The sequence below is a fragment of the Aulonocara stuartgranti genome (assembly GCF_965226115.1).
Source record: "Aulonocara stuartgranti genome assembly, chromosome: 2".
NCBI classification, from domain to species: domain Eukaryota; kingdom Metazoa; phylum Chordata; class Actinopteri; order Cichliformes; family Cichlidae; genus Aulonocara; species Aulonocara stuartgranti.
The window spans coordinates 8,964,216-8,982,513 of NC_138940.1; the positions used below are offsets into that span (position 1 = coordinate 8,964,216).

At 39.6% G+C, this 18,298-nt stretch overlaps 1 long non-coding RNA gene across 4 annotated transcripts; it reads right to left on the reverse strand.

Moving 5' to 3' along the window:
* Positions 1–6,626: 6,626 nt before the first annotated feature.
* Positions 6,627–9,734, reverse strand: LOC309692258. Of its 4 annotated transcripts, XR_014272265.1 has the most exons (6): positions 9,695–9,734; positions 9,442–9,573; positions 8,963–9,026; positions 8,452–8,604; positions 7,997–8,087; positions 6,627–7,402 (listed from the first exon to the last, which is right to left on the reverse strand). It is a non-coding gene; the product is annotated as an uncharacterized lncRNA (long non-coding RNA). The 4 variants fall into 4 exon arrangements; XR_014272266.1 differs by having other exon boundaries at positions 8,963–8,998; positions 9,442–9,730; XR_014272267.1 differs by having other exon boundaries at positions 9,442–9,730.
* Between the last annotated feature and the right edge of the window lie 8,564 nt (positions 9,735–18,298).

Here is an 18,298-nt window from a genome sequence, read left to right on the forward strand (position 1 = left end):
CTGACTCCAGATGATGCATGCTTGGTGCAGAGCAGCACAAAGACAATCAATCACATGCACATGTAGTTCAGAGAGGCATTTTCTGTGCTGTGCACATGCACACAGCAAGTTAATAGATGCATAAATTGTTATGGAAATTTCCCTGCATGTTCAAAATGACACAAAGATAGCTCTAGGGCTGTCCACATGACAAAGAAAGCAATTGCTCTGAGCTGGATAACATGTCAGACTGTCAGCTGATAAGAAATTTGTTTAGGAGGAGGTTGCTGAAAGATGAGCATTCTCCCTGTTTGGTGTCAGGATGAGATTTTATCCATTTGGCAGAGTTTTGCAGTCAAAATTTGTCTGCAATATAATAGAGAGGATTCAGATTGGTTCAAGGCACTTTCCGGACGTGTATAAACAGCGTGATTTATCACCATTAGTCCTTGATATTATCTGATGGTAACAGTTAATGCGCTAATTGTTCATATTATTGTGCACTGGGTTAGTTATTTAAAGATGAGCCCAAAAAGGCTTGGAGTGCAGCTCAGTGTGGACAATGTGGTTCTTCGAGTCCCTGATACCAAAGGCGACCGACGGGGAAGGTTTGAAAACAGCTCTCAAGAGCTCAGTGAGAGAGTGAACCCTTCAAGTGGAACTAAGCTCCCAAAATATGATACATTGCCATGTCAGGAATCTTGTGAAAATAAGCCAATTCAATTATGATTATGAAGCCAATATCATGTTTTTACATCAGAGTGGGAGCACATGATTAATGCACTTCCATGTTTGCATTTATTTTTGTGAATCCTGGTTTGCACAATCAGTGGGAGTGCCTTCGGTCACAGTTCTCTTATTAATATGAGAATATTATGGGCATAACGTACTTACAGCCTAATTTTTAATAGAGACTTGGCATTTAATATGTGCAGAGTGGCTTCAAGTAGTTACAAGAGTCATGCAGCCATGATGATGGAGGAATAATAAAAAGTGTGGCAAAACGTCCAATAACAGCAGTGAAACAGCCTCCAGGGTTATACAAACAACCACTGTTCACACATACAGAGTCAAAGCAGCAGCCTCTTTCTCTGTCACACACTTTTAAGCTTACATACATGGCTGGTGTTGTGCATCTAATTTATATTCTCTCCTTGGGTTGTGATAGGTTTTTGTCTCCTTTTTCCACAATACTGGTACACATATTAGTCAGTTACTGTATGCACACATGCCATTCTGGTTCAGTTTGGACTTGCATCTTAATTTTAATTTTAAGGAGTTTTATTAAATGAAATTTTAGTTTTCAGATGGAAACAAGCCAGATAAACTGGGTGAATTATGCTCTCATGCATCTTTATCTTATATTTACATTTTCACAAATCGGAAAGCTCCTCAGTTTTGTTGAGACCCCACAGCTGGTGAGCTTTGAGCTGTTAAATTTCTTGGCTTTAATAGAAATATGTATAAATAGCCTCCATAACACAGGAAAAAAAAAATCCATGCATATCCTCAGCACCATGTGGGGCAGTGCAAGCTAGAATTCCAATTTTCTTATTTATTGCATCTAGTTTATGATAATATGTATCGCTTGCAAGTATTTTACAGCTGTTTATCCTACAGAAAATGAGGTGATGATTGAATATTATTAGCATTGGTCACTCCTTATTTATTAGATGCAATAAATAAGGAAAGGGGAGTTCTCCAGTGTATGAACCATTAATTCTTTTCTATGCATAAAGAGCCATTTTTAAAATTTTCTCTCAAATGCAGACAGCTGGATCAGATAATATTTGTTTGGTAGGGTCTCATAAACTTTTGACTTGGAGGAGTTACAAGCATCCACCGCACCCGTGATCTGTATAGCCACCAGAAAATGTTCTGCAACTTCTTCACAGGACACTGTGAACTAACCTAATTGAACAACTTTCTTTGGTTTCTGCTACAAGACCACAGCTATTAAGGTGCACCTGGGAGTTGTGTTCTGGGCAGCTTCCTGTGAGTTTAATTACATAGATGTACAGCAGGATTATAAAAGAGATGAGAAGAGCACACTCAGCGGGTCTACACTCATAAAATTAAAGGCTGGAAAAAGAATAATAACTATTTGTAATAATGTTTAATGCAGATCATCCAGCATGAAAGAAACAAATGTATTTACTATGCACTTCGTACATTTATTCCCAAACGGTTTCGAGCGGCAACTCAATACAAAACTATCCAACCCAAACAGCAGTCCCCCCGCCCCCTGCCCCCCATACTACTACAGAAAATAAGAGCTCTGTTTTAAAGACAGCAGGAATTGCAGCACAGTCAGCACAGAGTCTCCTCCCTCCTGACTGAGCCTCTTCATCATTTAGTCTTTTCGTGACATAGTCTGTCAGAGCGGAAAATTCTATATTTGCCATAGACATGGCAAAGCAGACAAAGTTAGCAAGCACACTGGTTTATAAGCTAGGAGATTATTACTAATATTTGTGGTTAACAGGAATATGTTTGATCTGAAGGAAGGAAAATAGATATAAAATCTGAAAAGGAAAGAAATGTTAGCTTCTCCAACTTTCCCTATTCCCTCAGTGTCCCCTTTAGGGCCATTTCATATTCCCCGAGGAGCTGTTTCCCGTTCGCCATGGGAATAGGGAATAGCTATAAAATATTTATTTAAACAACCCAAATGCCCCTGTGTTGTATGGGGCAGATGGTTTACTGATTTAGAAACAATTAACCAAACAACTGAACCATGTTCATGTTGCTTTGTCACTGCTGTTTCCAAGGTCACAGATGAATCGTCAGTCTTCCATTAAATATCTGTTTATACAAAGTGCCAGATTCTTTTGTACAGTTTTGCAATTTATATTAGCAGTTATATAAGTAAATAGGATTTTTGTGGTAATTATAAGCGCGTAAGGAAGTGCAGTTTCATTTGGCACCAGGTACAGACACACTAAGCTCTCACTTTGGTGCAACGCGTCCATCCAAGATCATGAATGTCAATTAAGCCCATTTGATAGCGCTCCCATCATGTGGCGGAGCTGCATAATTAGTGGTTATAATTCAGAAACAATGATCTGGGCTCCAGCTGCCCACATTGGCCTCCAGGCACTGCACAGGATAAGATGAACGGCCCTGCTCACTGGCTTCACACAGCCAACAGCACCCATGGGTGAAGTCCAGAACCCCTGTGACAGGTTGACTCCGGGTCCCGTGAACAGATCCCGACACATCGTTACTCATTAGGTACGGGGTAGTGACTAATTAATATGCCTGGACATTAATCATTGTGTAATGAAGTGCAGTTTTTATTTTTATTTAATTTATTTAATTTTAAATTTGATTGCCACCAACATAGTGTGAAAAGCAACACAGTAACAATAATGCAGTGGAGTTTACATAAAATACCAGCAAATGTAAGACATTAAAGCACATGCCATAAGACTTTTACATTCCACATTATACCCTTTGTCAAGAATAACTGAAAAATGTGACTTGATTCTTGTCATTTTTGAGCCGGCAGGACATCTATACTGATATAAAGGGTTAGAAATAGAAGGATGCCACTTTGTTGGACTCCTCCAGATCACTTATTTTTATTGATATGTCAGTGTCTCTGATCGGACATCAATGCTACACTTTAACTGTGTTTAACCTCCTTAAGTTGTGAGAGAGACCGTGTTTTCACTTGATTACCTGTTATTTTACTTACGTTGGGAACCTAAACTATCAAATCCTGCAAAGATTTTGGTTTGGGTTAAAATATTCCTCTTCAATATTGTGTAGACTGCACGTTGATGAATCACTGCTGTGTTTAAATATGATGCCAATCATTCACAAACAAACATGCATATATCAGGAGAGATATTGCCATAACCCAGTAAGGTACAGACACAAGCAGCAGTATTTAAAAGACCAGGACTGACAGTTAGCTGAAATACATCATTGTCTGCTGAGAACTATTTTGTGTATTTAGATCATGCTTGCAGGTTTCATCCACACCACTCCAATTGTTGAACTGTGAATAACAGCCAGCTCTGTGCAGCGACCTTTATAAAACATGATGGTTGCATAAATTGATCACATAAATCTTTATCTGAACTCTCTGCCCCTTTCACAACTGGAAACATCGATTTAGAAAATTCGGTTTGTTGTAGTTTAGCAACCTGATCAGACATGCTTGATGCTTTACAGTAAAATGAAAATATGAGCTACTGCCTTTTTATTAATGCGCTTTATACAACACTTAAACTGCAGGTACTGGCCCCATGCACAGATAAATATCCTTTTAACTGAAGCCGATCGTAGAGATCTTTTTGTCCGGCCTCTCTTTGTATCCCTGGTCACTCACAGACATCAGTCATCACTCAGGCGGCCCTCCCAAATGTTTTTGTTTACCTCGAGGAGGAAAATGCCGCAGTATTTTTCTTTGTCACGAAGGAAATACTGACGTGACAGAGTGACACCACTTCGACTGCAGTTCATCACTGAGATGACACTTCAGTCCTTTGCAGGATGCTTCAGTGTGTGTGTGTTTGTATAGTGTAGGAGGTGGTGGCGGGGTGTGGTATGTACAGACAGTTTTATCTGAACTACTGTTGCTAGGAGACATGAAAACCTTCTAGTAGAATGTTAATAAGTGAATCTTCTGATAGTTAAAGAAAACTTGTATCATTTATTACTGTCTTGGTTTACTATTGCCGCATAAGTGGACATACATGCATAAATGTTTAGACTTTTACGAACAAGATTCATTTTTTAAATACATTTTTAATGATCACTAGATTTTTGGTTAATTTGGCTTTTCAGACAGAGATGCGCAGGCTAACGTGATTACTAAAAATACCAAAATGCAATTTCTCAGTTATTTCTACTTGTATCCAGCCTCTATAGTTGCACCTGCTTTATTCAGTTGCATAACAATCCCTGTAAGGCCCAAAATAACTTGAGTTGCTTTGCTTGTTGTGGCGCTAACTTCCAAATTTAAATTGAAAGCTTATGGTTTAGTCAAACTAGAATAACAATAGGACGGCAGTCTCCTTGCAACTAGGAAAAACAGTGGTTGCTCAATTACCTGACCGACCACTTTCAGTCAGGAGGTCACCTGGTGGAAGGTAACTTGTCTCCAAATAATTGCAGTTAGATTGAACCTGACTGCAGTCACCTCTCAGACAGAGAAGTAAAGATTTGCAAATAACTGCTGTCTAATTAATAAATGCAGACAGACACTGCAATCAGCATGACTCAGTCTGCAGTGATTAGGGACTCAACTGGTTCTATTCCTGTATAAAACCAAGGTTGCCATGTGTCTGTCATTTTGAAGTTAAATCGTCATCAGGCAGCAACTATCTGATCTGAATGGCAACAGATATTGCTGTATTATTGGGGCGACCGTGGCTCAGGGGGTTGGAAAGCGTATCTGTAACCGGAAGGTCGCTGGTTCGATCCCTGGGCTCTCTGTCCTGGTCGTTGTGTCCTTGGGCAAGACACTTTACCCTACCGCCTACTGGTGTTGGCCAGAGGGGCCGATGGCGCGATATGGCAGCCTCGCCTCTGTCAGTCTGCCGTAGCTTGCCTCCACCAGTGTGTGAATGCGAGAGTGAATGAATAGTGGCATTGTAAAGTGCTTTGGGTGCCTTGAAAAGTGCTATATAAATCCAATCCATTATTATTATTACAAACACATTGTATGTAAATGCCAACATGACCCCCATTCAAATGCAAACTGACAACTGAAAGCAGACGACTCCATCTCATTGCTGTTCCAACACTGTATTGTCGTACCAAAGTTGCTTTGAACACGACGACCTGGTCCCTGTATGTTTCAAAAGCGATGATTGTTCACGGTGCACGCGGTGGAAACAGTTTTGGTTATGCCGCAGTCTCCAGCCACTTTTTGTCCTACACTGAAAAAAATATGTTGTTGGATTTACTTAATTCAATGGTGGACATTTGTTGCACACAGATGTTTTGCTTTGGCAGCAACTTAAACAATTGAGTTAAATTAACACAATTTATTCATGTTCAATAAACCTGTGCAATTTGTGTTGATAAAATGTGACTTAAACATGTTTTGATGAAGTAATTTGAGCTCTTGGAATATTTTAATCCTTCACAATTTTCTCACGTTATCCCAACACGATTCAATAACTTTTACCCAATACTACTTGGTCACTTAAATACTACATGTTATCTTCAAATTACATTTTGCTATTATATTCTAGTATCAAATACACAATTTTCAAATGGAGGCCTTATAACAGATTGTATTGTTCTCTTCCAAGATGGTTGCTGGCATCCACCAGTAACCTTTCAAAACAAAATGTCTAATTTCACTGCAGTAGGTAAAGAATTAAACTGACATTACTCCTCTACTGAATCTATATAAATCAACAGTTAAATAATGTCAGTTCTTCCGTGTTCTCTGGAATCAATCACAGCAAAGAAATTAGACTGTTTCTTTTGAAAAATGTTGGGAAAGAACAATACAAAACATTCTATTTAAGGCCTCTAACGTCAAGATTCAGTTAAACAACAATTATGACTAAACAATTTGAGGTAATGTTAGTTTCCATTAACATTAAATTAGGTTACTGAATTGGCAAACACCTTCCTATTAACACTACCCATTTTACCCCAATAACTAAAGAAATTAGCACTTGCAGGTCAAAACCTTTATTCAAGAGACGCAAAAATAACATTGATACAGTGACTGTCAAAAATTACAGCACTGATCATACTGTGACATCTTGGTTCAAAACAGCACACTTAGAAATATTCAACGTTCTTTACTTCAACTGAATGAAACTGAAAATACCATTTCACACGGCCCATATGGGATATTTAGACTGTATAACTGTTCACGCTACATCTCTTCACTAGTAAAAGAAAGAAAAAATACAAAGAGAAATTTAAAAATGCTGCCAAACAGACAAACAGAACTTGTACAGAGCAAAAGGAAAAACAAACAACAACAAAAAACGGCTCGTCCTCATGGCAGTTGCAGAGTATATAAAAATGAACCCTGCGATCCGTTCCTGGAATTGAGCTTCAAAAATGCAGCAGAACAAGTGTGAGATTTAAATGTCCTCTCACCTAGAGCTGGTCACCTCACATGCATAACAGTGAGCTTCGTTGCAGGAGCAGTTTTGTCTTAGTTGTGAGCTTTTCTTGAGAGCTGAGTTGCATCCAACTCCATTACCACCCATTGAATCACCTCAAAAGTGTAGCAGAGTTGTGATGGGTAACTCATGTTGAAGGAATAAAAAAGGTCCAAACAGCATGGCTACTGCAAAGGTCACGTTATCCAGATCTTGAAGAAGTACTATACCCTCGATGATGATGCCAACATCAGAAAAGTCATTGCCTGGTGCATCCTCTGGAGACAGATGTTCATTGTGGTTTTCTCAATCTGTGCAGTGGCCTCAGTCAAGTCCTGGTTAAACACAAAACATTTCTTTAAGATTCCTTTTTAAACTCATCTCTTTTGAATCTACCAGTTCTAATGTTAGAGTAATTTAAACCAATGCAAGCAACATAGTAAATAGCTATAGCCAAAGAGTGGCCTGCCATGCTGCCATTCATGGTCTAACAGAGTTTCTAAGAGAGGGTGAAAAACATAATAATTTCAAATGCTTTACATTAGTTTTTGTTAGAAAGACACCGGCCCATCAGAAATCCAGGTTATGTCACTCAGAAGATGTTAGAATTTAGACTTTCAGCCCCACAATTTGGTTAGCTGTTGGTCAGTTGGTCATTTTTTCAAACAAAAGCTAATATAAATATTGGTGGGATTTTCCTTTGTTCATTAGAATGACAAATTTAAAGTTTTTTCACACTGATGTGACCCCTAATACAGGGGTGGGGATGGGGCCTCAAGGGCCGGCGGCCGAGTTCACTACCAGGCCTCATGTGAACTTCAAATTATTAAAGAGGACTACTGGTCCTAACCAGTCCAATGAGGATCAAGTGGATAACTAAACGCATTTTTAAATGTTGCAAAGCCACAATCTACTCATAAAACACTCACCATGAACTCCTGCACCAAGATGTTGCAATTGTCTTTCACACAGATGCGGAGCACTTTGATGAGGGACTCCGAGCATTAATGTCATCCTTGACTATTATAACAAAGAAAACAGAGATTTGTGAACTTTTCAGTAGCACAGAAGAAAATGATCCCAGACAAAAACTTGACTTTTTAAACCAGTCAACATGCAACACCAGCATCTACAAAGCAATATCAAAAGTTCCTGTTTGACATCAACTTTATGGATATATAGTTTCCAGAACATTTATTTTTAAAAAAAAAGAATTTTTTCTCAGTGGGCCAGTAAATGCATGACGAAAATTATGGCATCCTTTTAGTGGAATCATTACTCACAGGTAATAGTTGACTGTTTCAATGGATGTAGCATAAAAATCTTTTACTGACCTAATGCAATACATATACACTTTGTAGTTAAAGAATTTTAAAGTTCTTACTGTCATTATGGCAGCTACATCCTTTAGCTTTGTGCCCTGTTCCCCTGATCACTTTGCAAACACTTTCAGCAGACTGTCAGAGAGAAACTCAGCTCCGTCAGAAACCTTGACTGTAAAGGCATGGTTGGGATGCACTGGAATGCTGCATTTTATCTGAAATGACATAAAATTATTTTGAAATAACAGCAGGCACTGTGCTTGGTTAATCAGTAATGTTTTGTTGAATAAAAACTGTGTTTCCAGATCTTATGGGATTAAAAAAAATCCAAAGATGTTTGTTTCTGATTTGCAACCCAACAACCCACAAGTTACAACCTCATTTCAGTTCAAGTGTGCATTAATGCGAGTCCAGTAATCACCTTTCTGGCAATACATACAGGTATAAGTTAAACCTATGGCAGATTTTGGATCTCTCAGTTGTATTAATAGGGTGAGTATGCATGCACCTAATAATTATAAAAAACCTATTATAATTAAGTTACAGAAACGAAAATAGAATATACTTTCTTACCATAACACCTTGAACCCACAATCCATCAGCTGACTCCTGGTGAAATGCAGAATAGAGGTCATCTCTCAATGTGCAGCAAAAAAAAACAAAAACAAAAGGACAGCAGGTGAGGGCAGGAGGGGTAGGGATGTAAGCTAGCATAATGCCGCTGATGATATTAGCTAAAGCTGTTCAATGTCCAAAATCTCACTAACACCACGGTGCAGTAAATACACAATGTAACTGAAGAGTCAGTTGACAAATCTATTCACACAGAAAACCAAATTATGTTATGAGTGCCTCGTAATTAGGTTTAATGTGATATTACGGCTCTTGTGCCAAAGACAAATTCAAATGAAAAAGCGCCAATTCTTTGACAACAGATAAAACAGCAAATAAGCTAACGGCTCTTTTTTAGCATGTTACATGGCGACACTCTAGACGTTTAACTACATTTGGCTGAAGTATGGTAAAAATGAATTCAAAAAATCAAGACATACCAAAAACGTAGAGTTGGCTGCTCGACTTGACTGAGATGGATGCCTTTTTTAAACCACGATCCAAAGCCCGCGAGATGAAATCACGCGTGGTTTCACGAGATTTAACGTTGCTATCTTATTGACTTACGTCACCTGAACATGATATGAACAATTTAATACACCCTTTCTGCATATCATGTAGTTTTTACACTATATAGTTACATTTAACTTTAAAACATGAGGCAATTGTGTTAAATGCATGCAAGATGCTTACATAAATCCAAGAGATGGCCAGTCCCTTTTTTTCAGTGTAGTGTGACTGTCGCATTAACAACACTTATTTCTATCCAGGCATTCTAGAAAGTCACAAAGGATGTCAAAATACAAAATTCTAGGCCTCTGGCACTGGAGCACCTACAAGATTCTTCCACTTTATTTTTTTTTTACATTTGAGTTTTGACTAAATACACCTATGAAAATATCATCTGTGATACACGTAGTTTGTTTTAGTGATAATATGTTAATGATTTTCTCTTGGTTTCTTAAAGTACAAAAAAAACTCTCTTCTCTTGGACTATTCAGCAGGAAAACTAAAGGAAAGAGAAAAGAAGAGCTCAGGGAGTCCATTAGAAGACTTTTGAGTGACATTTAATTGAATCAGACAACATAAAAGAGAACACAATGCACTGACACGATAAAAGAATAACAGAAATGCTTAATTCTAGCTCCAGAGAGTGATTTACTACAGCTAGCACGCATGGGTATTTAACGACATTCTAACACTGTCTTTAGATTTTACAAGCTGCTGCATCCCACAAAGAGAGAAATGGTCCATATTATTGGTGCTTCTAATGGCTTCTATCTTCAATTTGAGGCCCTGCACACCCATGTATTTTATTTCAACCAGTGCCTCAATAAGAAGTTTATATTGGTTATTTGGTTAGATTTGGGGGGGAACAGCAATATAGCTTGTTTTGGGTTAAAATGTGACTTTAAAGAAGTTTGGCAGAAGTTGAATTGAGACCCCTTTTGAAATTTGTTATGATACAGTTAAATTTTAAGGTACCAGTGTTGTTTCTATGGCGTTCTGTCGGCAGTTAGGTCAAACCTTACGAGAACAAAAAGATGTAAGCTGGTTGTACCTTAACAGATGAAATAAAGCTAGCTGGAGGTTAAGGAGGTGTCAGTTTCTCACAGGAAAAATAATTAAATTGGCTGTTTCAAAGAAAAATGTTTAGAACCTTTGCTGTCAGCATTTAACGTGGTTCAGTATTCATCTATGTGCTAAACAGCTTTTAAATATCCAAGGAAGTGGTATTCTTTATCTTGGTGTTGAACTTGACAGATTCATAAATATTCAGGATGCAAAAAGATTAAGTAAGCTACTTGACAGCTTGAATTCATGACTCGTGACTCATTTTTCTCCACACTGTAATCATTTGCTTTATGGGTATTTATGTATTTATTATGGTTTGTGTCTATGACCCTAAAACCTCTATAGTCGTGGAAATTAGTTAAGAATGTATAAACTGCTTGTTATATCTTTGAAGGAAAATCATGTATATAGCATCAATAACAATGGTAAAACCATCATCATAATCTCGTAATTACAGGACTGGATGTGGTTTGACAGAATGAGCCATTATAAAACGAAGAAGAAATATCTGATGTTACCTTTATGCATCTTGTTTAGTGTCGAGGTTGTGTTTGAACAGCAGTCTGTGCTGATCAGCCAAATTCAATTAGGACCTTATCTCTTATTCACAGTCAATTAAAATGACAAAGAACTGTCACAACGCTGCAGACTGCCGTACCGGCTGCCTGCCGCACCAGCTGCCTGCCAGGTAACTTTTAAAGTCACTTTTACCAGAAAACAACGAACACAAGGCAACATTCACCACAGCACAGCAGAAGGGTTTGGTACTTGGGTTAAATGTGAGTCCATTTTTTTCCACACAAACAAATAAAACTTCTTTCTTCCTACTTTGGCCAAGTGTTTTGTTTTATTTTAAAGAGATCTCCTGATTGTTGGGGATTCTCTATTGTAATATCTTTATATTAGAGTAAATTAAACATCTTGAGGGTACTTTTGTTGTGAATTGGCACAATATAAATACTGATTTGCATTGAGATGAATTAAATAGTCATTTTTCAGCTACAGTTTTTGCGTGGAGTTTATGACCACTGTCATGAACCGAAGTTCCGAGCGCAGGCAGGACCCAGTAGCAGAACACACACACTAGGGTAGGAGCGAATAAAGAAAGTAATTTTTATTGCAACTAAAGGTGTCCCGTGAGGGTAGCCTGAAAAACAACGTATGGAACCAGAAGAAACCGAGGGACCACGCAGGGAACGCCGAGAGCGGGGCTGTGAGAGGCTGTAAAACAAAAAGAGAGACAGATTACTGGGGTGCGGAAAAAAGGCAGCATACGAGGGAAGGTGGAGTGTGCGTCTCACGGTGATAGCCGGGCCGAGTGAACCAGAGGGGGGTGGAGCTCCAAAAGGGGTCGAGACGGCGAAGCTGATGGTGAACCAAATCTCAGGCGGACAGGTGGACAGGCAGGTGGCTCGTAAACAAAAACACGCCGAGTTGTGATCTGGGTACACAGGGAAAAAACAGTGTTAGGTCCGATGGAGAGTTTGTCATAAGAGTTCTTTTCCTGCAGGCGTACGTTACCGCTGAGAGGCGACTACGGACTGGCGTGGAGCAGCAGGTAGGGCAGGATTAAATAGTCCACCTGATGATCGCCTGGGATGGGATGCAGGTGTGGGGTTAGCAGCCACGCTCGTGGGCGTGGACATCCCAGCAGCACCCCGGACGCCGGGCCGCGGACCATGACAACCACAATGGATGATGTACTTTTAACCTCATGGTATCTTGAAGAGCAACTTCAGAAAGATGTTTTGAAACTGAAAATGACACAAAAAGAACATGCACAGAAAGTGAAAGTGAGTAAAAGGTAAAACAATTTACTGTTGTGCATACAATGTTATAAGGCTTTGGCAGTCTCTGTAATTAGAAAGTATTACTGGCGATTGTATAAATAATAGGAGTGACAAATGGTAAAATAAACATGTTGCGTCATCAGATTTTAATAAAATATAACACAATTGGAAGAGATTTTCCAAAATATTTGCAGTTACTTTTCAGAAGCTGCTTGGTGAGACATTCCCAGTGCAAAAGGCTCAGACAGTGTGTCGTCTTCTGTATGTTTTACTCTCAACTTAAATCGCCTTACAATGAGAACTTGAGAAATATTGAGCAGCAAACTTCCTATATATTTCCAGGCAAATGTTAGAACAAGTTAGAACAAAAGAGATGAATTCAGCTTGAAGTTCAGTCCCGCAGAGCTGTGGTGATGCAAGAACCTCATTTTAACAGAGCTTCTTTGAAATGGCACCGGCTTTGTGTGGTTTTGAAGTGAAAAAGAACAAACAGGCATGTATTCTGAGTTTTTTTTCCTGCACCTTGCAGAATGAGTTCATTGGCAAGTTGCTTTATTTAGAAACAAACAGACGTCTGCTCGCCTTGAGACCTCAGTTTCCCACAGAAAGCCCCGATGTAATATGCTAATGCAATCATGCACTTCTTCTGGCTCTCTGAGAAAGAAGTGCTGCACCCTGGTAACACTTCAGAACCATTTAAACTTGCCATTTGTATAAATCCCCCCATTCAAGTCACTCAGAACTCCAAATAATACTAATTTCTGATCCTCTTTTGAATTTTTAACCATTATAAATGTGGTATTTGCATCCAGATTTGTCTGCATTGATGCTTAGCCAAATGTTACAAAATTGTTTTGTGTTGCAGGGATTTGGGACACACTGAAGGTCCCGCTGGTGCTGATCCACTGCACACAGAACAAGCATGAATCATTAAAGAGAGGCTTTGCTTTGATGTTTATCAGTGGCTGCCTGAGTGTCTACGCATATTCCCCACAGGGATGGGGAATCTCTTCCCTTCCAGATGTGGCTGTAACCTGGAACAACCTGTGCTTTTATGTGCTTGTAGCCAACAGATCTGCTAACTGTAGCCTGGGTCTTAGTGTGTCACTGATATGCTCAGGTAAATTCAGAAATGTGCCCGATCTTTAGATCTTAATATTAATGATGTGATGGGCATTATACATTAACAATTTATATATTTATTTATATAGCTTGACACTTTGGATCAATGGAATTGGGTTGAAGAGGCAGTTTCCTTTGATAAATTTTCACCTGTCAGCATAAGTCTCAAGAAAGAAGGTATATGAAAATATGAGTTTGCCTGGCTATTGAACTGCATTTGATTCTGGGAACTTATTGTTTAATTTGCAAATATGAGTATTGAGCAGATTTCAAGTGGAAACCAGAAGGTTTTCCTGAGAAGATGATTGTGCCCCTTGACAACAGATTCTACTCAGAGAGGTGAACACATCTTTGTGTAGAACACACAGCAGTAACACCAGATTACAGCCTAACGTGTACAGTGTAAGTAATCTAATCCACAACTGCAGGTCCAAAGGAAAATACTTACATTTTAAGGGAACAAATCAGATCCCGATCTGCTCTCATTATGAGCTATGTATAGCCATTACTGTAGGCTACTTGCTGTGAGTTTGGGGGAAGATGGGATCATTGATTCTGTAACCATTATTATTCAGAGATTGTATTTTTAAATTAACATGGCCTACTTACCAGCACTGGAGGGGGAAAACACAAAATAACAAAGCAAAATGGGGGTAGGCAGAGGACAGAGGACACACTTCTTTTTATAGGTTTTGGGCTTTTGTTGTGTAACTAGAAGGGAATCTCAGTTTCTGAACACTTCATCAGCAAACTATTGTTTTGATGCTCATCTATGAGTCATATGAGCTCATCAATGATCCACAGGACATCTGAAAATACCCTGCCATCAGTGGCACACAGCCAATCTTGAGCATAATAACTGTTGTAACATAGTGATTGTTCGCTTAATTTGAAGTGCTGTTTAATTTTGCTCAACAAAATGAACATTGTGCTTATGATTTTTGTATAATCTGTATTAAAACATCCCCCAAAATTAGTAAATGTGTGAATTTGATTGGACTACACTCATGGCTTAAATTGAAAATATTATGTTAGTCTATAAATGTTTTCATGGTGACTATAGAACTGCTGCTGGGTGAAGCCAAATCACAATAAGGTACAAGTGTTGACTCTAATGCAGGACTCCAAAATGTAATATATTCTTAATAAAACAAACTCACTAGGAAAAACGGCCCCATAAGGAATTGATTCCACATGACCAAAGGGGCAAAACAAGTATCCAAATAGTCCAGGAAATGGACCGTAAGGTAACGAGGGTTAAGAATTGGAAGGCAGAGATTCCAGAGAATTCCAGAGAAAACAAGGAACAAAGTACCTACAAAGTAGGTATCTATAGATACGTTAGATACGTTTATCCTACCATAAAACAATAAGACAAGGTATGACCTCTCCCATGCTCCCAGAATGTTGGTGTGAATGCCAGAACATTCTGGAATGCACACAAAGCCTTTGTAGACTATTAAGGATCACACATCCTATCACTACACAATCGATTATACACCTCTAAGCATATATGGTTAAATATTTCTAAGCATAAATGACAATAAACAATACAAATCTAACAAGAGCTGTTGCCACATTCACATGATAGGGTTATGTACCCACAGTCTGGGCTGCTGATGGTGGTGCTGGGGTGTTATCTTGGCACAAAGGAAGCTTTCTGGCATCTCCCTGAAAATTTTAAACAGCTCTGAAGACTAGAGGGTCAGAGTGAAAGTTCATTTTTGCTCTCAATTAGTATCTAACCATTCAACTTATTATCAAAATATTAAAAGTTTCACATTGAAAAGAAAATACAAATGTACTAAGTTTCTGGAGCAGGACTTGTATTAAACCTCTTCTGACAGAACAGTCTGAACAGTTATTATATATTAATACATTTTTAAATTTGTTGCAGGCCATTTTTTGACAGTATGAGCAAAGTTTTACTGTGAATGGAAATCCAAGATTTAAAAGACGACAAAGCTAGCTGCCCTGTTGCCTCAGAATTCTTACGAATTATTTAGTCTGGCTCTGAAATGACCTGAAAGATGTTTTTCTTGAGCCGCACTGTTTCATGTTTTCCCAGTTAAATTTTTAATGGAACAAAGGGTGAGTAAAACCCCTGCTAAGTAAAGACAGTTAAATACTTTTTTTGGCAGGCGTATTCATTCAAAGTCACTGATGTAAGTGTTTGACAATAGGCTTGCCACACGCCCACTCAGGTTTGCCTATGCTGATGAAAACACACTCTGTGTGACGCTTCAAGTTGATAGTATCTGTCATTTTCTATAAGACAAGAGGCACTGAACTGCTGCTGGGTTTCATTTCTGCTTCCATTGAAGTTTTTCTAAGCCCTGAAGCAGCTGTCCGCCAGTACAAATTTACGAAACCACATTGGTGGACTTAGTCTGCATATGGTGTGGTGATTCAGATCATTATTACTGACCCAGAGGAGCTAATACACATCCAGTGGTACTATAATTGATTAAAATACAAAAGGCGTCCGGTTTACTACACATCTTATGAGTACGGAGCCTTTCAGTATACTCTGCTTCTTTATTAATATAATTATTTACATTTTTCTAAACTCAATAGGAAGTTTTTTGTGCACTGGGATTCATACAAATATTTTGGTTTCTAATACAAAAGCTATAGAAATACATTTCATTGATATTGATGTTTAAATATGCAATGATGCAGAATTCACATTTAGTCCAATTCTATACAAAGTCACAAAATTGAGACCTGGAAGTAAGTTAGTTAACACTAGATTTACTAAACCTGCGCAAATTTGCGTAACTTCCCTAAATCCAACACCTACTAGAATTACTGGCTTTTTTATTTTCTGGTGGAAGTCCCGAGGTGTTAATCACCCCTGCTGAGATTTTCACAGGTCGTCAGCTCTTTCCTCCTCCAGCTTTTGTTGTGCAAACCACCCATTATCCTTGAGGCCTGGCCCGTTTGCATTTGCTCACTCAGAGTTGCTCAGATCCAAGCCAGGCCAAACCTCTGTGTTACAACCTTCAGAAACAATTTCAAAGTGTTTCAAACTTTACAGCGTTTGCAGACCCAGTGTTCATCATCCCTGCATTTGGCACAGGTGAATTTCTGACATGTTGCACAGGTAAACCTGCTGCGATTCCTGTTGCAGCTCTCTTGCACCTGGCACTGCGTTGTCTTTCCAGTCCCTGGCACAGCAGCTGCAGCAGCTTCAGCAGCCTGTGCTAATATTTCCTTGTGATGCATGAATCGGCAACGTAGTTCTTGAGCTAGAAGACTCAGAAACAATCTTCTTTTGCCTGTCCACCCTGTACATACCTTGTACAAAATGTAGGCATTCCCAGCCGCCAGGTCCAGCATATTGTAGAAAACTGCTACTGGCCACCTGCGTGTTGCTGCTCTTACGGAATACATCCGTGCAAGTTGAGGAAGTTCACGCCAGACTTTATTCACCGTGCCCAGCAATGTTGTTTTGCGCTGCAGCAGTCTGTGCGACAGTGACAGTGAAGTAAAGAAATTGTCCGTTGTGACCTTTCTCCTATCATCCAAAAACGGCTCCATCAGTTTCATGACCACGTTCTCTGCCAGCCTCTCTCCCTTCTGACGACTGGGGTCTTTTCCCAAGTGAGGAGATGCACTGCAGACATATTTGGTGTCCAAGTCTGTGGCCATCCAGAACTTGATCCCAAATTTGTCTGGCTTGGTTGCAATATACTGTGTGAATGGACAACAAACCTTGGTAGGGAACAGTTGTTCATCTATGGTCATGCGTTCTCCTGGAGTGAAACTCTTAGCACAGTTCTCGTTGAAGTGTGTCCAGATGTCGGAGATCGCTGCAAATTTGTCTGTTTTCACCCGTTCTGCCCGCGTGTCCTTGTCATCAAATCGAAGGTGTTGCATAATTGAAATGAATCTATCTCGGGGCATTGTCTCTTTGATTACTGGCACCAGAAATCTTTCTGACCAGCAATCCACAATGGCACCAACAGGACACATGATTGCTCTTACAAACAGGATTGAAATGAATGCCATCAGTTCATGAACTGACAAATTCCAGTCCGGCTCTGTTCTGCGGGCTTGATGTACCGTATACTCTCTGATGGTGTGTAGCATTCCCACGTCTAACAGGCAAAGGAAGCTTTGGAGCACACTTGTAATTTTACGCTGTCGGAAGATAAATAGAGAATGGTAAATTTACATGAACCTCACTCTAAATGGGTTTATATAAATATCATATTGTAATGACCTGGCTGGGGTTGTTAGCCAGATGCATTCTGGGTATTGTGTTGTCTGTGTTTTCTATCGTTCTGCTAGTTCCTATGTGTTTGATTCGCATGTTGTGTTAGTGTTATGTTAATGTAAGCCACAGTGAAGTTGATGTGTGTTCTGTGGAGTGGGTTGAATTGGCATGGTTGGCTGACACCGCGACTCTATGTGGTGGGAGCGGGATAGGGGTTGTGCGGTGTATGAGGCACAAGCGCTCTCCATCCGTTGCGAAGTTTAGCGATAGCCGCTAGCGCCCCACTAGCCGTTTAGCTAGTGAGCAGTTTAGCCAGTTTAGCTCCACTAACCCATGGTCGTTACAATATGTAATATGGCAGTGACAAACCTTAGCAGACTCTGTGGGTCCAGCTTGCACAGTGAAGCACGAGCGATTTGCTCCTGCACTGGGCATTCCAATGTCCTCCTCTACCCACACAGTGCAGTCTTTTGCCGTCTGGCTCAAACAGGGCTTCCCAGCACCACGGGGCCTCTTCCGTGGAGGCATGTTGGGTTCTTGTTCCGTCTCCTTTTCAGATTCTTCTGAGGAGGTATCAGTGGCCTGCTG